We start from the raw sequence: 26287 nt of genomic DNA on the forward strand, positions 1-26287 counted from the left end.
AAAATTGTAGACTTAACAGGAGGTAAAACTTGACTGTTTCTTTAATACTGTAGAATGGTTAATATATAAACATGTTTCTACAGTCTGACATCACCAAACATGCTAGTGATCTTTCTCATTTTGTTGCTTTTTCACAGACTTCTCAGCTTACGTTAGCCTATTAATATTCTTTGTTTATTTAAAAAAAATCGGGAAGCCTCCTTGGCTCAGGCAGGAACGCGCCGGCCTCTTACCGCTGGGTACCGTGGTTCAAATCCCGCTCACTCCATGTGAGATTTGTGCATGACGAAGGGGAGGGGGGACGGATTTTTCTCAGAGTTCTCCGGTTTTCCCTGTCATCTTTTATTCCAGCAACACTCTACAATATCATTGCATCTCATAATTCATTTCAGTGTCCCAGAGGAGTGCGACAGGCACAATTCCTATCCTCGCCGCTAGATGGGGGCTTCATTCTATCCCTGACCCGGTCAAATGATTGGGAACAGGCTGTGGATTTTCATTTTAAAAATCGGGTTAAGGATAGAGTGCGCGAAAATTGCAGTTATAAGATAATAAGTAATTATATTTTAATATTTGGGAAACTTCATAACAGTTCTTTTTTATGAAAGTTTCCCGTGAATAAATTGAATGCAATATTTATACAGTGAATAAGCTCTGTCATGAACACCAGAAATATATCATGGCTCCCAGGATTTGGTTGGGTTCGGTTAGGTTCCGATTCCATGTTGATCATCGTTGATAAGTGTCCAGAAGTAAATGCTCGTTATTTTTTATAAATGGTAGTTCATGTTGAATGTTTCATTGCTTGCACATTAAATGGAATATTAGATGTCACTATATTTTTATTATTCGTTTAAGAGGAAGTACAACTAGGCAACCATCCTTTATATAACACTAATTAGAGAGAAAAAATGGAAGGGATCCGACACTTCGAAAACAGAAGGTATCGACCAAAGAAAGACGAGGGCCACGAAGAGCTTGAAAATGCGACTCCCTACGGCTCGAATGCTCTAATACCGCCAGGGTAAGAACACGAGATGACCCAGGGAGGTCGGATAGGATAGGCGAAATTGAGGAGCCAGGCGTAAGTGGAAGCAATGCCAGGACTCGGCTAAGTGCCCCGTGGTCGCCAACCCATGCTCCCAAATTCAGAGCCCCTGGGCCCCTTTTAATCGCCTCTTACTACAGGCAGGGGCTACCGTGGGTGTTATTCTACCACCCCACCCACATGGTATTATGATTTTAGGCAGGAACATTTATATACTGTAGTCATGCAAGTCTCACTTGCGCTTTGCATGAAGTATTATTATTATTATTATTATTATTATTATTATTATTATTATTATTATGGGTGTCGGCTCCGCGATGTAGGGGTAGCGTGCCTGCCTCTTACTCGGAGGCCCCGGGTTCGGGATCTGAGGGCTAGTTCGAGGTCCACTCAGCCTACGCGATTATAATTGAGGAGCTATCTGACGGTGAGATAGCGGCCTCGGCCTAGAAAGCAAAGAATAACGGCCGAGAGGATCCGTTGTGCCGACTACACGACATCTCGTAATTTGCAGGCCTTCGGGCTGAGCAGCGGTCGCTTGGTAGGTCAAGGTCCTTCGGGACTGTTGCGCCCTGGGGTTTTGTTTCTTCTTCTTCTTCTTCTTATTATTATTATTATTATTAAAGCCTAGTGCAGCCCTTGTAAGGCAGACTTTCCGATGAATGGTGGGCAGCGTCTGCAGTTCATGGGGAACTGCGCGTTGATACTGTGGAGGGTAGAGTTGAGTACGAGTCGCAGGAATGTTGGGGACAGCACAAAATATGCAGCCCTCGAGCAGAGAGTGTTAATCGTTGACGATCCGATCGGGAATCGAACCCGCGTCCCGAGCCAAGACTCTGATCAAGCAGCTACGAAACAACGCAGTATAAACATTAAACGATACGAAGAACATTTGAAGGTTTGATGCCATAGGCCCTACGTGTAAATATTTTGCATCGGTTCTCTTGAATATGAACGTTCTTAAATACTGCTTCATTGAGCTGAAATTCGATCCTGCATTCTTGGAGGTAGGTCGAAAACTAACAAGATGTGCTACACGGCCGGACTATTGCTACGAACATACAGTAACAGCTAATCATAGTCGTAAATTAGCGTAATTTCGTGCTTATATCGGAAAACGAACAGATACTATACACAGTTTGTGGAAAGATAATGCATTTTTCATGTAACCGATTCTTAATTCCAAGTCGTCACCAGTGAACGTCAAGTACCCCTCACTGGAATTTTCTGTGCACAGCTTGGTTGCCAGGACAGTAAACTGTAAATCCTTTCCCCTGGAATGAAATGGCGTACGGCTTTTAGTGCCGGGAGTGTCCGAGGACAAGTTCGGTTCGCCAGGTCCAGGTCTTTTGATTTGACGTCCGTAGGCGACTGCGCGTCGTGCTGAGGATAAAATGAGATGATGAAGACGACACATACACCCAGCTCCCGTGCCAACGAAATTAACCAATGATGGTTAAAATTCCCGACCCTGCCGGGAATCGAACCCGGGACCCCAGTGACCAAAGGCCAGCACGCTAACCATTTAGCCATGGAGCCGGACATCCTTTCCCCTGTACCGGCGCCAGTAAAAGTGGCGTCGAAATTTAATCATACAGTAATTACGGTTCTTCGGAAGCACAATAAGCGGAGTTGTTAATTCATGTCGCACGGACACAGATGGTTCTTATGGCGACGCTGGGATAGGAAATGGCTTAGAGTAGGAGGGAAGAGACCGTGGCCTTAATTAAGGTACAGATCCAACATTTGCCTGGTGTGAAAATAGAAAACCACGGAAAACCATGCAACATTTGATTTAGTGCAAGTAGTTCATAGGATTTACCTCTAAAATATATTCGTTAATATTAGTTTCATCGAAAAATAGTGTGTGGTAAATTTAATAGATGATTTATTCTGGCCTTTTATGGCGTATACTATTTTTCGCACAACGAATCGCGGTGACGTCTCCCATTTTATATCTGTAGTATTTTTCCAGAGTAGTTAAATATTTGCTAAAGGCGAGTGAAGGATACAATAGGTTTGTTTCTTAAATATGAAGTCGCTGCAGGTCTGTGCTGCCAATTTTTGAATCCGTTTTTAGTTCGCCTATAAATAGGCTACAGAATTCGCCAGAAAAAATATCTCGCTTGTCATATCCTCGCTCCAGTGATTTTCCTCATACATTATTTTATGTCTGTGATGTTAGAAAATCTGTAAAGTAAATCAAGGAGTGGCATGGTGGCACGTGAGGTGACTCTGTTTGTGTGTGAAGTAAAAATACTGTACTGTCAAAATGCACTCTCAAGTCGTATCGATTATCAACAAATGAAATCGGTTGGTTCAACAGGTGATATTCGTGGAATACGGGGATTTACAAAGTGTGAACGAAATGCTGAAGCACTTGGGGAATGGGGTTTAAGATGCCATGTAGTACACCAATGTAACGATGAATCAAGTACATAGATTGTAACTTGCCTGTGAGAGAATCGATCTACTTGAAGATTGTACAGTCATCCGTGAAGAGAAGAATTTCACATGAATTGTCAGAAACAGTATCGATAAGATCATGAATAAACAGGGCAAAAAGAAGGGGACCTAGGACACTGCTCTGCGGGACACCAGAGAGGGTGCTGGCGGGAGAAAAACTTCATCCATCAAGGACCACACTCTCTAATGTAAATGTGAGGTGCTGTGCTTTTCTGATTGATCTAGATCGTTTTGAATTCTTCTTTACAATAATTTCGTGCAGCACTTGTAAGCCAGATCCTCCGACGAGGGCGGGCGCCATCTGTCGTGTATGTTATTGTGATGGAGGATAGCGTTGTGTGGTGTATGAATTGCTGGGATGTTGGGGACAGCACAACCAATCAATCTCCGGGACACGGGAATTACCCTTTAAAGATTAAATTCCCCGACCCGGTCAGGAATCGAACCCGGAGTCTTTTGAACCCACTACGATGGCCATTTAGCCAAAGAGCCGGACTCCTCACAGAGCATTTCCGACTATCATAAAGTATTTTTCTGCCGTTTTGAGTTTCCCTCATCAAGGTTGCGGGATTCTGGTGCCTTCAGCACCGTAAATAACACGTCATGACACTTAAGAGAGTTTCTATTCACGGTTGCAGATTATTAATTACTGTATTTACTGTTGCTGACGCAGTTCATTACATTGTACTGCATCTCTCAAACATAACGCGTCAGTGTGCAATGAAGGGAAAATAGGACTTCATTAAGATAAGATCCAGATTTCAAATCCCTAAGTATTTATCCTAAACAAACATAAACATAAATGCTTATACATTTCTAAATTTGTGATGGTGGTGGTGGTGGTGGTGATTATTGTTTTAAGAGGAAGTACAACTAGGCAACCATCCTCTATATAACACTAATCAGAAGGAAAACATGGAAGGGATCCGACACTTCGACAAATGAAGATATCAGCCAAAGGAAGACAAGGGCCACGAAGGGCGTGAAAATGAAAGACTCCCTAGCCCTCGCAAACCTAATAGCATCGGGGTCGGAAAAGAACAAGAGTTGACCAAAGGAGGTCGGATAGGATAGATGAAAGTGAGGATCCTGGCACAAGTAAGTGGAAGCAATGCCAGACTCAGCTGAGGGCCCCGTGGTCGCCAACCCACACTCCAAAGTTCAGAGCCTCTGAGGCCCCTTTTAGTCGCCTCTTACGACAGGCAGGGGATACCGTGGGTGTTATTCTACTGCCCCCACCCACAGGGGGGGCCTAATTTGTGCGTGTGATTTAAGAGAATCTGATGTTCTTTCAAAAACGAAAAATGTCATTCTATTTTAATTAAGTTGTTTCTTCTTGTTTCGTTGAGGGTCCCTTGGACCCTGTGGTTCCTAACTCGGGTGAGCTTTCTTCTTAGCTTAGTATTCCTTCAGCTTTGCGCTATGGGTTCCTTTCCTTTCCCGAGATACGGAACCCTTAGCTGAGTCCTGGCATTGCTTCCACTTGTGCCAGGCTCCTCACTTTCGTCTGTCCTATCCGACCTCCCTTGGTCAACACTTGTTCTTTTCCGACCCCGACGGTATTAGAGCACTCGAGGCCTAGGAGTCTTTCATTTTCACGCCCTTCGTGGCCCTTCGTCTTTCTTTGGCCGATGCAGTCATTTGTCGAAGTGTCGGATTCCTTCCATATTTCTCTCTTATTGGTGTTATATAGAGGATGGTTGCCTAGTTGTACTTCCTCTTAAAACAATAATCACCACCACTTTCTTTCCCGAGTCCACATCACTCCCACTCCAGGACGCAGTGTTTTAGTGGAGAGTGTCGGATGTTCTGATCAGCATTCTAAATTTATCCCTGTTGAATATATCTGTGGGATCAATTTTTTTTTTTAAATTCTAGGTCTTTTCGAACTAGTTTTGTCCATTTAGCATTTGTTCCCTTCCTTCTAGAAAGGGTGTTGAAGATTCTTGAGGTCAGTCTCTTGTCCATCCATTCTATATGACCGTAGAAGATAAGTTGTTCATTTTTTCAGTATAATACTGTTACCATGTTATGTTTCTTTTTTCAGGTACCGGTAGTTAATAAATATATTACTCAAAAATTAGTTTCGGCAGACTAAAAGGACCTAACAGTTATAAATTATAGAATAAAAAACGAGTGATAATATTATGAACAACGTAAGGTGCTTTGCATTATTTATAGGAATGCAACTCGTTTCCAGAATCACCCATAGAGTACTATTTAAGAATTGTCCCTTCTATTTCACCTATCTGGAAGTTTTATACTGTGTCGGGCTGTATTGTCACTTTTCTTCGGTGTGGTAGCACATAATGCATTCCATCAATGTTCCCGCAGCGGTCATGGATACTTTGTGGAGAAATGTCAATCGTCTGAACAGAGTATAAATGTCAGCTTACGAACCATTCTCATTAGCTTTGACAGTGGAGAAGGTAGTTAATTGTATCTTTAATGTCGACTATTTGCCGGGTAGTGTTTCTAGTATTAAAGGTTTGTTTATACTCCTTTATATTTCAGTAACTCCACATGTTAATTTGCACCTTTCAACGATGCCTACTTTTGCTTTCATTTAAAATAAACGTGACTGTCCTAGGGGCCTAATATTTCAAACCTACTCGTTATTAATTACAGAACATTAATGAAAATTTTGTCTATAGACTTCAAATTTTGCTCCTTTTTTTACCTCTTATTAGGAATACAATAGTCTAAAGTGGTTAAGTTAATATTTTTTTACATCATGGGCATATTGCTAAACATAATTTCTCAAAAATCTATATAAAGTTCTGGGATAGCTGGGTTGTGGAGTGGGCTATATATTAATTATTTGAAATTCTTTCTGCCACTGCAGATTGCCATAGGACATGGAATATCATTTTCAATTTTTTTTTTAAATTGGCCGTAGACTGTCACTATTGTAATGTACGCAGGGTTTTGAGGATTTCCTAGACGTACTTACTAGAAATAAAAGACAAATATTATGTAGATAATACATTTATTCTATAAAACTGACCACGATGTATTCATAACGACAGCTAACATCCAACTGGGCGCGCGAGTCAACAGAGCGCCATCTTATAAGACTGTGCGTGTGACGTCACAAATTTTGCCTTATTTTGAAGCTCTATTTCATGAATACCACTTTTCATATTTTCATTATTTTCAGCAGGTAGCCTCCTGTCGTGTTATGTTTTTGTATGCCAATAAGGAATATTATCTGCCAGTAATGATGTAAAGGAGAGGGCTTATAAGTCTCTGGTAGGACCCCAACTAGAGTATGGTTCCAGTGTATGGGACTCTCACCAGGATTACCTGACTAAAGAACTGGAAAATAAAATCCAAAGAAAAGCAGCTCGATTTGTTCTGGGTGATTTCCGACAAAAGAGTAGCGTTACAAAAATGTTGCAAAGTTTGGGCTGGGAAGAATTGGGAGTTTGGAGACGAGCTGCTCGACTGAGTGGTATGTTCCGAGCTGTCAGCGGAGAGATAGCGTGGAATGACATTAGTAGACGAATAAGTTTGAGTGGTGTCTTTAAAAGTAGGAATGATCACAGTATGAAGATAAAGTTGGAATTCAAGAGGACGAATTGGGGGCAAATATTCATTTATAGGAAGGGGAGTTAGGGATTGGAATAACTTACCAAGGGAGATGTTCAATAAATTTCCAATGCCATTGAAATCATTTAAGAAAAGGCTAAGAAAACAACATATAGGGAATCTGCCTCCTGGGCGACTGCCCTAAATGCAGATATTGATTGATTGATTGATTGATTGATTGATTGATTGATTGATTGAGACATTAAACACAGTCGTAAGTTAAATGATCTCGGCGATATACGCGTTCTACTCGGAAAGAGTCTTAAAAATTTTCTGTCCATGTACCAGTTGTCGAGAAAGTCTACGGGAAAGGAAGTTACAAATAACATAATGTATATGCTAAACTGCGTGATAAATCTCAATCTACTCCCACGTATTAATAATTAACTATATAAAGGATTTGTTCTGAACCTTTCAGGGCGTGACGCGAACAGCCACTTCTTCGCTTAATGGTTTTGAAATCGAAAATAATTTGCAGAAATTTAGAAATGTCTTCGGAATAGTTACGCGGCTGCCGACCATTAAGCCAAAAACATTTTCTCCAACGCGTGTTTCGGTTTGAAAAATACTGTTGTCGGCGTATCAGTGTTAAGATGGCTAAAACAGAAAATGTCTCCATTAATATTAGCTGTACCCAAAAAAATTACGTAATCTAAGATTTTACTAATGATCTTCCTATCTTCTTTTTTGATTTCTTCAAGTTCTTGTTTTCTGCTGAGTGTCATTGTTTCGCTTACGTAAAGAACTGTTGGTATTATGACTTTGTTGTAATGCCGAATTTTTGTATGTCTCGACATAGATTTTTTGTTTTACATGTTTTGGACTAACCCTAATGCACTTTTAATTTTTTGGAGACAAGTTTGTTTGTGAGATCTTTTCAAAGCCTGTCGGTTCGATAAATTCTCAGAGGCATTTAGAGTAAGGGACCCTGTTGGCACTTGTACCATATTTTGTTCTCAGGCTCTTGATATGTCTTTGAACATAAGAACTGAGTTTTCTCGAACGATATCTCTGTAGTCCCACTCTTTCTGCACGTTGTTATTATTATTATTATTATTATTATTGTTATTATTATTACTATTATTCACAGGTACGGTATGTTAACTAATACATACCAAACAATTCGTATATCTCTACTAATAAGAAAATACCGTATACAACCATATCGAATGTATCTAAATATGGAAGATTTGATGTTCGTGTCCCCCTTATTTCTGCTTCAGATGTAGGTGAAGGTAATGAGCAGTTCAAGAAAGGTGACTATTGGTAATCATTTCTTATTATGAGCACTACGAGGTATATTACAGTAGTAGCCTCCTTCAGTTGAGACGTGACCTTAACTAAACTGTAGATATTAGTTTCTTTGTCTTTTCATGAAGACTGCAAAGTAGTGTTCCCGTGTCGTAGCCAAGAACCGATAATAAAACAAGTGCAAATAGTTCAACCGCATGTCATTATTTGTAATTGTGGTTCGGATAATTATAGGTCGGTTAGTAGTTCGTGTGCTAGTTCGTCTAATAAGCGGGGGACGGCATATGAAGAGAATCTCGCTCTACTATTGTCAGTTATCAAATTACTGCCCATTTAAAATTACTGTTACGTTTTCTATCGTAACAGGTTTTTTTTTTTCATTTATGTATGCTGAAGTATTTCTTTTATATAATTGCTTATGATTAAAAGTGATACGTCGCTAAGAACTTTGTTACTATGAACTGTTATTCATGACTAACTCTCGGTAACGTTGAAGACTCCACCAAATTAGTGTAAGGGATTATTATTCACATTATATTTTTAACGCCCACTCACCCGATAACTAGTTTACCACTATGGGAAATGTGATTTAAATGAGGTTGATGGTTAAAATTCCCGAAACCGGGACCCTTGTGACCAAAGGCCAGCACGCAAACCATTTAGGCATGGAGTCGGACCTAGTTTAATGATGCTATATATATATTACTTTTTTTATAATTCGTTATGAAGCTATTTGCCCTCATGGTAGTTTAACTTGTACTTTTACGAGAGAGCTAGTAATACTGGAGTACCGAGCTCGATAGCTGCAGTCGCTTAAGTGCGGCCAGTATCCAGTAATCGGGAGATCGTGGGTTCGAGCCCCACTGTCGGCAGCCCTGAAGATGGTTTTCCGTGGTTTCCCATTTTCACACCAGGCAAATGCCGAGGCTGTACCTTAATTAAGGCCACGGCCGCTTCCTTCCACTTCCTAGGCCTTTCCCATCCTATCGTCGTCATAAGACATATCTGTGTCGGTGCGACGTAAAGCAAATAGCAAAAAAAAAAAAAAAATACTGGAGTATATAAGATATGCTACTCTTAAAATCTTTTAATTTATATTATATATTTGCGAAAGTTACAGCAATTTTTACTCTGAATTTGGATGGAATGGAGAGAAAAGATTTGTGTACAAATATATTACGTTTATTATGTTTGGTTATGTTTAGCTGATCTAGCGACAGTGATCGTTTTTAACACTCATGTGAAGTTGCTAGAGGACAATTTCTGCTTTCCTTGGGCGAGGGGGGCAGGTTCTTGAAGATTTTTTTCTCGTTTAATTAGACCCAATATTTGCTTATGTTGAAGCCTCCGTGGCTCAGGCGGCAGTGCGCCGGCCTCTCACCGCTGGGTTCCGTGGTTCAAATCTCGGTCACTCCATGTGAGATTTGTGCTGGACAAAGCGGAGGCGAGACAGGTTTTTCTCCGGGTACTCCGGTTTTCCCTGTCATATTTTTCATTCCAGCAACACACTCCAATATCATTTCATTTCATCTGTTATTCATTAATCATTGCCCCAGAGGTGTGCGAGGGGCTTCGGCAACCGGCACGATTCCTATCCTCGCCGCTAGATGGGGGCTTCATTCATTCCATTCCTGATCCGGTCGAATGACTGGAAACAGGCTGTGGATTTTCATTTTCATTTCATTTGTTTAATGTGGCAGTAAATATTCTGAAACCTTTCTTCCGTATACTGTCTGATTCAAACGTATGGATACTAGAGTTTAGACATCAATAAAAGGCGAACGGCTGGACCAATTTCAAATTTGATTGCACTAATTATAGCTGCGTTTAAAGATCGCTTATATATATATAATTTGCTTTTACTTTGCACAGACACAGATACGTCTTATGGCGACGATGGGATACGAAAGAGCCTGGAGTGGAAGGGAAGGGCCGTGGCTTTAATTGAGGTGCAACCCCAGCATTTGACTGGTGTGAAAAAGGCAAACAACGGGCTGTCGACAGTGGTGCTCGAACACATTATCTCCCGATTGCAAGTTGATAGCTACGTGACCCGAAACGCGCAGCCACTTATTTGTTACTTGGATACTGTCTCAAACGTTACCAAAATTAACAACGTACTGTTTTCAACCACACACTTGTTGTTCGAAATGACGGCCACCGACGTGAATGAAAGCATGACATGTGCCACGCCCTCTCAAAGGTCCCTGTTGCGTGTTTGTAATCACATGACTGACTATTAATTCTACCTGAGGTCTAGCAAACAAAATTTTTTAGATATCTTCATCTTCACTTTGCGTATCTCGCACTTTATTTTCTACCTGTTTAACTTTTGCTTTCACTGACTCACCCTGTGTATTTCTTTTCTTTCGCAGCATGAAATGTTGGCATTTGTTACTTTGACTAGTTTTATTATTCAAACAAAAAGTGCTCACAAAAGGTTCCTTTTCTTTACGACATGTTAATGAGATTGCTCTAGTTACATATTAAACATTGGTAAATTCCATTACCACAGTGTTAAAGAACTGCAATAGCATTTCAGCTGCGTTGGTCAGTGCACGCCCAGACGATTTAATTTATTCTTATAATGAGCAGAAAAGAAGTGCTTACTGAGTTTCCTGTTGAGCTGTTAGCTTGCATCCTATTTACACTAGAAATCTGCAATATTAGATTTTAAAAAATTGCCCTACTCCCTTGTCTTATGGGATGTTTATTTATTTATTTATTTATTTATTTATTTATTTATTTATTTATTTATTTATTTATTTATTTATTTATGACTCATGTCTGTAACAGAGTTGCACTCCAGTTAGAACAGACAGTACAAAATATAGTATTGTGATATATAATGCAAAACAGAAAAAGATCACGAAAAATTAACAACAGATTTTGTAAAATTATAATAAACAGATTTAGAAAAAAAAATTACAAAAACAACAGGTTTAAAAAGTTGTTATATACGGAACAGGATTAGATAGTGCTGCAGTTACTGGCTTCTGATTACATAAGCAAGAACTAAATATTTGTGAAGGCACACGCATATGCGAACAGGTCAGGTGCATGATTAACAGTGTAAAATTAAATAATAATATCCCGAAGTTCATAGAAAACTGAATTCCATTTGTATTACTAACAAAGGGATAGTGTAATGAATTTTATTTTATTTTTATGAGATGCTGTTTGTGAAGATAGTTTATAAGTATGTTCACTAAAGAAAATCAAGACATTTTATGAAGTCTGTGTTCGTATACGTATGTAAAGGTGTGCCAAGAAAGTGTTTTACAAAATTTTGTTTTTATGGTGTAAGTTCAAATGGTGTATATTCAAGATATCTGTAAAACAGGAATATCTGACTCTTAAACACCCAACAGAGACCGTTAAAGCTAGAAAAATAAAATTGTAAGGATATGTTCGTGTGTAAAGGAGTGCTAAGAAAGGGTTTTTACAACATTTTGATTTGGAAGGGTTAAAGTAGGGATTATATTTACAAATTACTTTTTTTTTCTCGGCCGCGAAATAAAACACTTTGTTTCTGCACTAAACAGTCTTCATATAAATGCCTGAAGTGTTCTTTCTTTTTTTCTTAAATTCGGTTTACAAGGGATGCAAAGGGTTCAGCAAGGATATATTCGAAATTGACCTCTTTTTTCGATTTTCTTGGTATCTAAATAAACTACAGCTTCAACTTTGCAATAAAATATTCTTAATATAAACACTTACAACAACAGATTGCGTAACGTTTGATATTAGCCTTACAACTGATGCAAAGGGTTGAACAAGGGTATATTCGAAATTCTCTTCTTTTTTTTTTTTTTTGACTTTTTTCAGCCATGAAATAAAATAAAACGTTTTTGTACTAAAATATTCTCCATATAAATACCTAAAAAGACAATTTCTGCATTTTATGAAATTCAACCTTTAAGGGGTACAAAGGGTTGAACAACTAATTCAACAAAAGATTGGCATTGCTGAGTAACAGTAACTTTTGTTAAATAGAATCCTTAGCCTTTGTAATTAAAACAATCTCGGGGCAAAGTTGCAGCAACTAACGCTAGTTTATCTATAAATTTGAGCTATTACTTGTTGGCTTCTGCAGGTGATACACATTCTTTTAACAAATGGCGAAAGTGAGAAACGGGTAGAATGTTCGGAGTGTATTAGAGATATATTTTGTTGGTAATTGGCTGATCAGGATTTACGACTGTATTACTGAATTGGATGGAATAATTGAACTAAAACTGATTGTTCATTTAGTCCAGTGTGGATATTCACTGAGAGAAAGAAAGGTTGGTGTGGTTTCGATATTGAGTAATTTACAAGGGCCATACGGGTGGGGACTGTATTTACAGGTAGCTGAATAGTCAGATTGCTGATACAATAATTTACCTTTCGCCCACGTCATTATGTATTTTATTCTCCAGTATTGCCTTTCTTTCACAAAGCTTTGCAATGCAATTTAAAAGCCATGCTCCATGGCAAGCTGTTCTACGCCCTCCTGTCAGCTTCACACGACAATAAAAATGCAGATTTAGTTCCCTCCGGACATTGTTACAAAATGTGGTCCCGGTGGCATTTAAAGCTGTTTTAGCGTAATATATCGAAATGTTAATGAATTCTTAACGTATATAAATATATTAAGTAACCTAGTTTCATGTCCATTAGAGAATAGTTCACACAATGATGTAGGGATAACATGCCTGCCTGTTACCGGCAGGCCCCAGGTTCGATTCTCCGCCGGTCCAAGGGTTTTAATTCTAGAATGAGGGCTGGAAGAAGGCTTCTTAAGACCAGTTCAGGTGCTGTTGATTTGAGAGACAGTGGACCCGGTCCTGAAAGCCAAGCAATACGGCTGAAAATATAATTATGTGACACTCAGCAATTCTATGCGCTGTTCTACCACAGGTTGGTTTGTGTATCGGTCTCTCGAAATGTAATACAAAAATGACAATGTTGTCGTTGAAATATTGATTAGTACGATAAATGTGTTTTTAAAGAATAGCGTAAACATTTCGTTAGTAAATTTTTTCTTGAAGATGGGCTCTGACAAAATTCTTGGAAGTTGCTATGAATAATTATTTAAAACTTTCAATTATAACGTTATGTTTTTCAAGGATTTTTTCGTTGATTTTTAACAAGAATTGCCTAGCATTTGTAAAAATTATCCGTTGTTCACGTGGCCTATATTCGAACGCTCATACAAGGTATTCAACTTCATATAATAGGCCAAGGAAAAAACATCTGTTCGTAAGTGTGTTTTATGTTAGAAGGAAATATATTACTTCACCAAGCCGATAAGTAGTACATTTATCACTGTCTCCCGTTAATAGTTTCTCTTTTAAGAGCATCCACCTCCGAAGCTGAGCTCTCGTGTATGCTCTACAACAGTGTTTCTCAACCGGGGGCACACGTACCCCTGGGAGTACTTGGCGAAGACTGAAAGGGAACATTTTTTCCCCCCTGTGCTTTGCCTAAGAAAATAGCAGATAAGATTAGAACCGTAGCGAAAATTCATTCGAACATTTACTATTGCCATTGTTCGGTAACGTACTCGCTAGGGGAAAGGAGATCCAGTGAAAGAGTCTTGAACGAAATCAAAGGCAAGAGAGAACTACGCACGACGAGGAGGAAAAGATGGCCCAAAGAGAGGGCTATGAAGTACATCATCAAGATCTGATACTAAATCTTCGGTGTACCACCCACCATGAGATGAAGTACGAAGCTGAAGAAAGGGTATTATAGTTGTCAATAATAATTTTGATTGCGTGGTTTGTATTACGTAACTGTCAGCTTGCATTCAGGATATAGTAGGTTTGGACCCCACTGTCGGCAGCACTGAACATGATTTTCTGTAGCTTCCCACGTTCACACTAGGCAAATGCTGGAGCTGTACCTTAATTAAGGCCACGGCCGCTTCCTTCCCACTCCTAGCACTTTCCTATCCTATCGTTGCCATAAGACCTATTTGTATCGGTGCGACGTAAAGCACATAGTATTTTTTTAAATCCGAATTTTGGCCAACTGTGGACCGAATAGAACGCACGGCTATTTGGTTCATTCTTCTTCTTCTTCTCTGATGTTATCAATGAGGGTCTACATTTGAGTAATTTCTCTTCGAATGTCTTGATCTTGTAAATTCTGTTCCTGAACTTCTTTCTGTTGTTTCCTCTGCATTCCACTTGATATCCTCCACCCACTTCATTGTAGCCTTCAATCCTACTATGTACACTGATTGAGCAAATGTCATGGGATAGCGGAGCACTGATGCGCAGGTGTGTTGTCTGCGTACCACACGCCCCCTGTGCCAGCGGCAGTTGTATAGGAGACCTTGTGAGCAGTGGGTGTGCATGTGACAGGTGTAACATGGAACGTCGTCGTGAGAGCTGACACCGTTTGAATGGGGTATGGTGGTCGGTGCCCGACGGATTGGAAGTGCGATTTCGGAACTGGTGCGGGAATTCGGCTTAACACGATCAACCGTGTCCAGGGTGTATCGTGAATGGTTGAATGCGGGTGTCGCCGTCCACAACAGACGAACGACCGGCCGTCCAGCCACCCTCGATGACCGTGACCGGCGACATCTGAGACGGATTGTCAATAGTGACAGACGGGCAACCGTGCAACAAATCACGGCTCAATTCAACACAGGCCGTGCTAGACACGTCTCCCAGTGGACAATCCGTAGGAACATGGGTTCTATGGGGTATGGGAGTCGGCGCCGCACAGAGGTGCCACTGTTAACCCAGCGTCATCGGGCACAACGACGCGCATTTGTCGTCAGTTACCAGGGATGGACACTGGAACGATGGTGTAACGTCATATGGTCGGACGAATCACGATTTCAACTGCACCATACCGATGGGAGGCACCGTGTATGGCGCAGACCACATGAAGCGACAGATCCCGCCTGCCTCGACGGTGTGGTCCAGGGCGCTGGTGTCTCTGTTATGGTCTGGGGTGTATTTTCCTGGTATGGAATGGGCCCCCTAGTTGTTCTGGACGAGACTTTGAATGGTACGCGGTATGTTGAGGTGCTCGGAGACCATCTCCACCCATTTTTGACCTTCCAGTGCCCAGACGGTTCTGCGGTGTTTCAAGATAACACGCCGCCGCATCGCTCCCACGTCGCCTGGGAATGGTTCCAGGAACATGCAGCGGAGGTCCAACGACTGCCATGGCCACCCAGGAGCCCCGATATGAACCTATCGAGCATATCTGGGATATCCTGGAACGTACCCTCCGTGCCATGGACCCTGCACCCAGCATTGGCGGCCGCTCTGCAAACGATTTGGTGTCAGCTGCGTCCAGAGGACTACCAGGGACTTGTCGACTCACTTCCACGGTGTCTTCACAGCAGTTCGCAGGGCCAGATGAGGCCCCACACGCTATTAGGTGACTATCCCATGACATGTGCTAAGTCAGTGTACATCTACTACAGGTTCTTCCTCAATATATTCTCGTCCATTCTCGCCGGTAGTCCACAGAATTTCAACCTTCGTTTCCGCAGTATTAATAATAATAATAATAATAATAATAATAATAATAGGCTCTGGAACAAAAAGTCAACAACGACCCTGATTCATGAGGTCAGGAATGATTTGGAAAGAAACAACATAAGGGAAGAAGCAACAGAGAGAGAGATTTTTAGAAAGGGGTTAAAAATGGAAGGATTCCAAGGACGGGAGGGAAAGATAGGCTCAAAATGGTCCGAGAAGAGGAAAATGAGGTACAGTGAGCAGATGGAGTATTTGAGGAAAAAGAAAGAACAACAAAGGATGAAGCATTGAAATTGTCATGTGGTTCCTAGAAGACCCTAACGGGGAAAGAAAGAAAGAAGAATAGGCTTACATGCTCTATTTCGTTTTGAAATGTCAAACCTGGTATAGGTTTCTTTTGAAGATTCAGATAACATGTGATGTCCTGGCATCGTATGTTGAAGACTGACATTTTAATACAATCAAAAGAATTTCGTTAAGTTAAGGTGTTACCAAGGATTGCTCTCGCCTAGTTGCTTCATCTTTGGGTAACCGTCTGCAGCTGAGCCGATGACTTGGCTGGTCTGTACTGGAAGGCCTTGACAAGTTCCTCTCGAGTTGCAAGGCAAGTGTTCGTCTTCTCTTCTGTCATCCGGAAACCAAGCGAGACAACGAGTGTTTATTGATGAGCTAACACTTTTTGCTCTCCTATTACCCTGCCAGATTTGAAGACATCAAGGGCACTGGATCCTTTATATAACATTAGTCTGGAAGTCCGGTACCTCAACAAGGTATCAGTTAAGTAATTACCGATTAACATAATCTGAAAGCTTGTTCAAAAATGCATTTGATTAATAAAGAAGTACAACAGTAGAATTGTTCCGACTTTAATAGAACGTGTCCAATATCTCATATATACCAGTCTTATCATAATTCAGTCCTTGAACTTCTGCGGATGGTAGAGGAGACTACAACAAATGTTATATTTTATGACTATAGGTCGGAAATTTATCATTTTACGTGTTTGAGAATGAAAATAAATTTCAATTTAATTCTAATCCTTTACAAACGCTATTCAAAAGTGCGCCCTCCTGATGCGTTACAAGCTCTACTGCACATTCGAAGACTCCAGGCATGTTCTGTAGAGAATAAGCATCTGAGCGACGTGCTTTTTTTTTTTATTCGTTTGGAGTGCCCCACCTCCGCCACTCACAAACATTAAAAATAGGCCTAGTGGAGTAAGATCTCACAATCTGTAAAAGTCCGACGGAGATCCTAACAAAGGGTGTTTCCCGAAAAGATCTGAAATTTCCCTTCACCCTCTCAAAACTCGCCAATCCCTTCTCCCCAAGAGCATGAAAATTAAACTTATCCAGATCCACATATTTCCCATATAATTGTGATATTTTAATGATTGATGCCACCATGGAACAAACATTTTAATTACAGAAGGCAATGAACTCGTGCATTAGGTTTATATTTTCAATTAAATTTTCAACTCATATCTCCCCCCTATTATAAAATACTCGCCTGGTTAAAAATCGATGAACTATGATATTGCAACTCTCGTATTTCGTATCTATCCTCAAAGTTTGGTTTACTCTCCTACTCTTATGAACATACCAAACGATCGACTTTAACACTCTCAGTACCTGTGCATCGTTCGTCAACATATAACCCCTCCTTTCCAGGGTCTGGTGCAAGGCTATGGAATTCCCTTCCAGTCAGTGTTAATCGTGTCGTCTCAAAACTCACGAGCCTCAAAACTCACGAATTCCAGGAAGAGGATTAGTAAGAACAAGTTTCTCTACCTGGGCCAGTCTCAAAACTCACGACTAGGGCCAGTTCTTCTTTGAATGTATAAATGCCCACTCTTCCCTTCAACCCTTTTCCACCGACTTAGGGCAGTCACCTAGGTAGCAGATTGCCTATCAGTTGTTTATCTAGTCTTTTCTTAAATTATTTAAGAGCCCCTGGGGCCCCTTTTTAGTCGCTTCTTACGACAGGCAGGGGATACTGTGAATGTTATTCTGCCACCCCAACCCACGGGGGAAAAATAATGGTTAGTGCATGAAAGAGACCGAGGTGTATTATTATCATTTTAAAAATATTTTGCTGATGTCTTGAAGTTAATATAATGCATTTCTTACCTTTCACATAAATTTATAACACTGACATGTGGCTTCCGTGGGGGGGGGGGGTCTGGTGCAGGTCTTTAGAGTTGACGCCATATAGGTGACCTGCACGTCTATGAGGATGAAGCCCAACCGAAGATGAAGTCTAATGCTGAAGACGGCACGAACACCCAGTCCCCGAGCCATAGGAATTTATTAATGAAAGTTAAAATCTCCCATCCGACCGGAAACCGAAGTTGGCTAGACTGATTTTCAGCGACTTCTCGTTATCTATCGTCAGATGCATGAAACTCATTTCGATTGTCTTATTTCCCTGTGCTTGCGTTTGCTGATTATCACCAAAAAGCCTAATAAGGGGAATCTTAAGAGTTATGGACAACGATTTATGTCAAGCTTTCGTGATTTTAATCTATGATCTTCAAGATCAATACCTAATTGTGTTTAAAAACCTCGAGATTACATTTGCTTACGCCCGTTATAACCTGTCATGTAAGGCAGCGTTTTTGAAAAGTATTCTCGTAGTAGATTGATCAAGTCGCTCGCTCCGTAATAGAAGGTACGCAGGTTTTCATCGTATTTCTAATTTGCACTTTAAAATGTATTTTCGTTCCCTGCCGTTGTTCTTAACTCTTTTACGCGCTTCCATATAGGCCCTACGTAGGCCTATACACACACACACACACACACACACACACACATCTTCTTTACGGACTGATTGGCTTTGAGCATTCTACCTGCAGGCTTCTGTGAATTGATTAAGTATCTCCACGATGGTCTATTTGCAACTAGTTCTGTGACCTCGTTTAATTCCACATGCTTCCATTTATTGATAAAGCATTTCATTCTAATGTTTAACTTTATGAAGATAAAATTGGAAGGTACTGTAAATGTAAAGAACTAATCGGGATAAATATCCATTCATAGAAAGAGGAATTCGGGAATGGAATAGTTTCCAATTTCTTCGAAATCATTTACAAGAAGACTGTGTAAACAAATAATAGGGAATCTGCTACCTGGACGACAGTCCTATGTGCTATTAATCATAACACCACTTTCTATAAGTACCGTAGCATACATATAAAGAAATTTCCTAGTAGACATAATATTGTGATTAAATATTTCAATGAAATATATTATTAACAAAAGAACGTATGAAAAGAGGCATACAGATTAACACAACGCTCATAATGGAAATAAAAAAGATCCGTCATAATAAAGACTCGAACCTGCATACCTCGTATTACAAAGTAAGCGTGTTAGCCATTACGCTACGAGAACACTTGAACTGTTAGGATACATACATTAACTTATACCTCGTGTCTGAAAACTGAAAAAGTAGAAAATTAAAGCCCATTTGAAATGATTTCCAAATAGATTTTGATTTTATATCCTTTTAAAGTTTCTTTACGAAAGCTTGACTTATAAAATGTGTTCCCTACAGTAAGCTACCGATGCGAGAGGCTGGTGTGACCGTTGCAACACAAGGGAAGCATTAATGTTCAAGATCCTGCAATACAATAGGCTATCGGGCACTGTTACAGTATCATGCTTTTGGAGTATATTAAACTAATTTAAGTTGTATGTCACCAGAAATACAGCTAATAATGTTCGACTCTCAAAACTTGCCCGGCAGGTAAAGTCTTATCGGGCCCTCGAAGTGGCCGATAATTTACGCGCCGGGTAACCACGATTTATGCTGCCGATAGCGCTACCTGGGGGTGGTCGAACGGAAACATCCTTTTACGCGGAAGGCAAATTACGCGCTACTTTACCAGTAGGTGGTAGAACCGGCCCTAAGTGTAAGAGAGGACCGTGAGCTTTAACTTCGCCACAAATGAAGGCATAAAATAAATAACTAAATAAATGAATTAATTAAATAATGCATTCCCAATATCAGAGAGATCATACTGTGTATGAACCGGACCCAAATAAGAGAAAGTTACGCCCGGCTCACCTGGGGGATGCTGATTCGCCGCACATTCTGTGCAAGTTCTGTATTGCAGCCAATTCATTAGCCTGTTAGTCAGCTCCCGTCACAAGGCGAACACATCGAAAGAGATTCTTTGCTTCACTGTTGCTTATCCATTAATTAAGAGCTGTCATATAGCTTGTTATTGGTTACTAACCGGGCACAAATTAATTAATTAATTAATTAATTAATACGTTGATTCTTCAGTCGGCATGATAGCCTAAAATAAAGAAGAGACGCGCTTGCAAAACCGACGGCAAGATGTCAAAATATTGCGATGGAGGGCTTATAGAAATTAATAGTTTTACTGATGGGTGAAGGCGGAAAAAGTTTAATTTTTAACAACCGTGGATCTCAATGGCAACCTAAGCTCTTCATGATCCACGCTTTCGCTGCCTGGATGGCTAGTTTCGAATCTCGAGTCTGAAGCGAGAGATTGAAATTATGTGTATTCAGCATAGTAATACCTGACGGACTCTCTACCCATCATTCATTCCATCTATATCTGAGAACATGATTAACATTCCTCCGCCCCGTACTCCTCCGAAAGAAGACAATAACAGTATTAACAACTATAAATTTCAACTTTTTGATGTTTGTAAATTTTATTAAAATTGTAACCTAATTGTATTCCGAATCTGAATGGTCATCCTCATTCGAGGACGGAAGATTTGTTATTTCTTTAATAAATCTCTCTCTCAGTTGCGATTACGAATCCTATCGTCCATCCTAAAAGTAGTTTGTCTGTGGTTTTCCACTTCAACTCTGGCCGAACTTGAATTCAACATTTCAAATTTGGTACGTCCACTATAGCCCACAGTCAATTATTTCCCAACTCCAGCCTCAGTTATCTAAATACAGACACAATAGTCGCACAGGCTATCAGACATCCTTCGTTGATTTGGACCGGGAAACAACCAAAAAACTCATAGAATCTATAAAACGATACATTTGTGAAAGCTTTGGAGGCAGGGAAACTCCTTTGAACCAAGAATTCATACTTACAGTAAGTCAGCTTTCTATGTAGTTTATCATCAGTAGTGGTAGATGCTATCTTCTACCGCTCTTCCCACACCCGTGGGGTCGCTGGTGCGAACCGTGTCGCACATGTGGATTTGGCCCTGTTTTACGGCCGGATGCCCTTCCTAACATCAAACTTACATGGAACGATGTGATAACTATTGTGTGTTTCTGTGGTGGTTAATAGTGTATTGTGTTGTCTGAATATGAAAAGGAAAATGTTGGAACAAACTCAAATACTCAGTCCCCGAGCCAGAAGAATGAATCAAACACGATTAAAACCCGGGGCCCTGTGAATCGAAGGCATCAATGCTGACCATTCAGGCAATTAGTCGGGCAGTAGTACCTAGCCTCATTAAAGTGAAATGTTCAAGCTTTTAGCTCTCCGCAAGTAATAAAATTCCGATCGTCAATACTTCCTCCACGGACTATGTAGTATGTACAATACTTTCAGGTATTTGTGTGTGAGAAAAGTTTTAGTTCGCTATGACGTTGCTAAGTGATTACATTATTCAACTGAACCAATCGTAAGGCAGTTCTAGTCGAGACAATTACGGAGGCCTACCTCTGTTTCATAAGACTCTACGAGTACGTTAACAGCCTATCCGACGGTGACATTTGTGTTCCTCCACTCGTGTAACATCCAAGGTGAGTTTGGAATGATGCATGGTTTACCTTAGATAATTCAGCAGTGAAGTACGTAATCACTTGCTTTCATTCAAATAATGCCAATTACACGTGGAAAAATACCTTTTAAATCTTCAGCCATTGAATTCAGTGGTTTGATAAAGATAAAACCTCCGTGGCTCAGGCGGTAGCGCGCCGGTCTCTCACCGCTGGGTTCCGTGGTTCAAATCCCGGTCACTCCATGTGAGATTTCTGCTGTTCAAAGCGGAGACGGGACAGGTTTTTCTCCGGGTACTCCGGTTTTCCCTGTCATATGTAATTCCAGCTACACACTTCAGTATAATTTCATTTCATCTGTCAGTCATTAATCATTGCCCCAGAGGAGTGCGACAGGCTTCGGCAGCCGCCGCTAGATGGGGGCTTCATTCATTCCAGTCCTGACCCGGTCGAATGACTGGAAACAGGCTGTGGATTTTCATAAAGACAAAAGATGATCTAGTTACTGTGCTTGTTAACCCGTTGCATTATTTTTATGAAAGTGTGGTTCTATTATGCACACACATTTAAATTTATTATAATATATCTGAATTTAATCATACTCGCTTTTAGGGTATATCTGCCCAAAGTGGGTTGAATATTTTATTTACTTATTTATGTATGTACGTATTTTATTTATTTATTTAGCACTGGCCGTTAACCACGTAATTACAGAATAATAAAATAAATACAGTATTCCGTTATAAAACCAAGGATAACTAAGCTAAATAAAAGATTTGGAGAACACACGACGAAAAAAAGAACGCAAAGCTCAAGAAACAAAATAAATCAGAAGGAAAGAGAGAAAACAATACACATGAATGAAAACGTAAGCCAGTGCAAAAATAGAACACAATACACAACGAAAAGGGGAAACAAGTGATATTACTTAAACTCGACGTTCGTGAAAGCTAAATAAGTGTATATGCTATAACAATAACCTTATGTTACAGTAAAATGGCAATATGCCCGCCTGGTGGCCATGATCGTCAAGGCGTTGAAATCTAAAACAGTCCGACACCGTGGCTAGCCGGTTCGAGTCCCGTTGGTCGGAAAAATTTCATCTGAATGTTGGCCGGCAGGGTAGGGAAGGTGGTAGTAGGACAATTTCTAATCACTAGATTGCGTGCAAAAAGTCTTTATTAAATTCCAAACCTCTCCGCAGTGCTCATACGGAATGAGGGCAAATAACGCTGTTGATGTTATTCGTCCGTCGGATGGAGACGTTAAGCCTTGAGCAGACCCCTTGGTGCTATTCGACAGGAGTAGGCTATGTGCCGGCACCGGGTTCCACCCTGTCCCTACTATCATATATCATCTCATAAACTACTCTTATGCGATTGACGTCAGGAAGACCATCCGTAAGAAACGGAACAAGGGTTGGACAAACAACAAACAGTAAAATGGCAATGTTTCTAGCCTCATACCACAGCCACCTAACCTAGTATACGTCATTAGTCTCACCAACCAGTCATCGTATTCAGTAGGTACTCTGCATGCAGTCTTAAATTTCGAGATAGTTTCATTCGGTGGTGGTGGTAATTATTGTTTTAAGAGGAAGTACTAGTAGGCAATCAGAGGGAAAATATGGAAGGAGTCACACTTAGAAACATTGAAGGTATGGGTGAAAGAAAGAGCCACGAAGGGCGGGGAAAATGAGACTCCCTCGGCCTCCAAACGTAGTACCTTTGGGGTCGGAAATGAACAAGAGTTGACCAAGGAAGGTCGAATGGGATAGATACTTATCGTATGGCTTTTAGTGCCGGAAGTGTCAGAGGACAGGATGGCAGAGAAGGTTATTTGCAAGATATACGTAAAACAAACAAAACAACCCCTTGACACTACAGCCCTGACAGGCCTTGGCCTACCAAGCGACCGCTGCTTAGCGCGAAGGCGTGCAGATTATGAGGTGATGCATGGTCATTGCGACGAATCCTCTCGGCCGTTATTCGTGGTTTTCGAGACCGGGGTCGCCATCTTAGTCAGTTCTAATCCCGTAGGCTGAGTGGACCTCGAACCGACCCTGAGCTCCAGGTAAAAATCCCTGGCGTGACCGAGAATCGAACCGGGGGGCCTCCGGGTGAGAGGCAGACACGTTGCCTTTAGACCCGCGAGGCCGATGGTATACGTAAGACCATTTGTATATTTGAAGCATACTTTGGGTACTGTGGTGATACTTTCCAAAACGCTATGTGTTCACGTAAGGTAAGACAGTAGGTAACAACACGCGCCGCAGTACAGTCGCGAGGGCAAGTGATCTGTTGTGACAATCGTGGGCAAAGGTCGGAGTTATAGAATGAATCGCAACAAGGATACGAACTTGTTATGTAACTTGATGTTTACTAACACTCGTCATGCGTGCAACGTAAAGCAAAACTGAAAACATTGAATGTTACCCTTCTGGACAATAAACAGAACTTTGACAGCTGCACTGTACCATATTGTAGCAAATAAACTTCGTGTACACTCCTCACATATTCGGTATAATTTTTCTTAGATATACTTACGGCCATTTAAATTTTACTGAAGGTGAAAACCGTAAAAGTAGTTCGTGGGAAGTAAAACCAATATTATTGTTTACTATCTAAACACTACCTGTGTGACTCCTTTGTTGACTGGTTAGCGCCGTGCCCTTCGGTGTAGAGGGATCTAGGTTCGATTCCCAGCCGGGTCTGTAATTCCTGCGGCTCGGGGACTGGGTGTTTATATCAATACACACCCGTTCATGCATCACGCTACCAGACACCTCAAATGCGCAATAATGAATACATCCTTCCACATCGGTTAAAGGCATCCAGCTGCAAGCCAGGGTCAAATCTACATTTGCAGTTAGCACTCGTCATCGCATCAGGGTATGGGAGAATGCAGCGGAAGAAGAATATTATCTAAACACTACCTACACTGGCCCTTCAGTTAATGCGGTCCTACTTCGAAGAGGCTGTGCCATTGAGAATAAATCAGTTGATCAGGGAGCCTCAAACGGAATGACAATGAACGAGTGTTAAGATCGCATGAATGTAGATTTGCACATCTCTTTAATGGATACCTCGAAGGCAAGGCCGAATCTTTTATCGTGGACATGCACAGCATCCTGTAGACGCTCTTCAGGAATTCGAATGCCTTCCTGTGACGAATTCATGAGATACATGTATTTTACTTTGGCAAATGCTGGGGCTGTACGTTAAGGCCACGGCCGCTTCCTTCCATTTATTAGGCCTTTCCTATCGCATCGTCGCCATAACACCTATCTGTGTCGGTGCGACGCAAAGCAACTCGCAATAACTCTTGAGCCCTGCTATAGCTTTTTCGTTATTTTGCTTTAAAAGATGTTTGCGAGATTTAACAACCTTTGGTAGAGGAGACCACGAGTTTTCCATTTTACAAAATTTGGGACAGTCTGACACATCAGTATCAGAAATCCCAGCGGAAACTTTTTTTTTTTTACTTCACTGAGCCACAAGCTTCCAGTTTTGTCATTTTGGATGAGTGAGAAGATCTACATAAGCCTGCCATTGTAAATTGAATTAATTAATTAATTCGGTTATTTACATAATTGATCCAAAGCGACATAGACTAGCCATGCCCGGAACTATTGCTTTTTTATGTCCAGTGCTGTGTTGCAAGGTACAATGGTTCGTTAAATCTATGACTACTCAGTTCGTGATGATACAGTGGTTCCTTTCGCTCTAACGTCATTAGTCGTGAACGATCATTACGCATACAATTTTGATTTCATCCAGTTGTTTCTGTACTTGTAACACTCGCAAACTCCTGTCTAAAATCTATCTTGTGTCGGTGATGCGAGACGCGTATGATGACTGCATTTGGTTTGCTGACGTGCCCGCTGCTCGTCCCACTGTCATCTACCCACTGTTACACAAAACATTAGCTCCGTCTCACCCACGTGCAATCTTATTTTGAATATTTAATAATAGGATTTGTTTTACAATGAACTCTAGATTTCGTACTTGTATTTCTTTTAATTTATAGGTTGTTCTCCAGTTAGTTCGTAATTGTCCCACCTAGCTAGAACTGAACAATAGATCAGTCTCCTTAACATCTTTTTTTTTTTTTTTTTTCCTTCAGCATCTCCTGGTCGAACGTCTAACATTTCGAAGTGAACCATTTTTCTCCCAAGTTCTTCAGACAACTCATGGCGATAATGTTTCTTAGTGCGTTGCTTTCAGTGTCTGTCAGACAACGTACCTCTTCATTAATTTATAATCTCTTACTACGGAGAGCATTGGACAGTACCTTGCGGACGGTGGTGGCGTGCCTTTGTAATATTCTCAGCGCTACTCTTTTGGAACGGCTTTCTGTCAGTGTTCCCTCCTCTTGTACGCCGACGACCTGAAAATCCTAAGAGAAGTGTCTACGCCTGATGACTGTGACGAATTACAGACTGTTCTCAATTCGTGCGGTGACTAGTTTAAGAAATGAAATCTTGCTCCCAATTTTAAGAAGTGCAATACAATCTTCTTTTCATTGCTAAAGCAAGGAATGAACACTGCATATACCATCCACGGAAATACATTGCAATCGGCTTCTCAGGTAAGAGACCTAGGTGTTATAATAGACTGTAAACTAACCTTCTCTGCTCACATTCACTCCATAAAATCCCGTGCTATGCGTACTCTAGGCATTATTTACAGGTTTACTGAAATTAATGATA

General features: G+C 40.8%; 1 protein-coding gene across 8 annotated transcripts in view; it reads left to right on the top strand.

Annotated features, from left to right (window-relative positions):
- The window catches only part of mtd (mustard), a 952680-nt gene that overhangs the window by 717320 nt on the left and 209073 nt on the right, over positions 1-26287 (top strand). Inside the window, exon 1 of one of the 8 annotated variants that reach the window (XM_068230250.1) lies at positions 21579-21600. The exons of the other annotated variants lie outside the window; for them this stretch is intronic. The gene's annotated coding sequence lies outside the window, so the exon portion shown is untranslated. Of the gene's footprint in view, positions 1-21578; positions 21601-26287 lie in introns of those variants that run through there. 8 annotated transcript variants of the gene reach the window in all.

Source organism: Anabrus simplex, chromosome 14 (genome assembly GCF_040414725.1).
Source record: "Anabrus simplex isolate iqAnaSimp1 chromosome 14, ASM4041472v1, whole genome shotgun sequence".
Classification (NCBI taxonomy): Eukaryota; Metazoa; Arthropoda; class Insecta; order Orthoptera; family Tettigoniidae; genus Anabrus; species Anabrus simplex.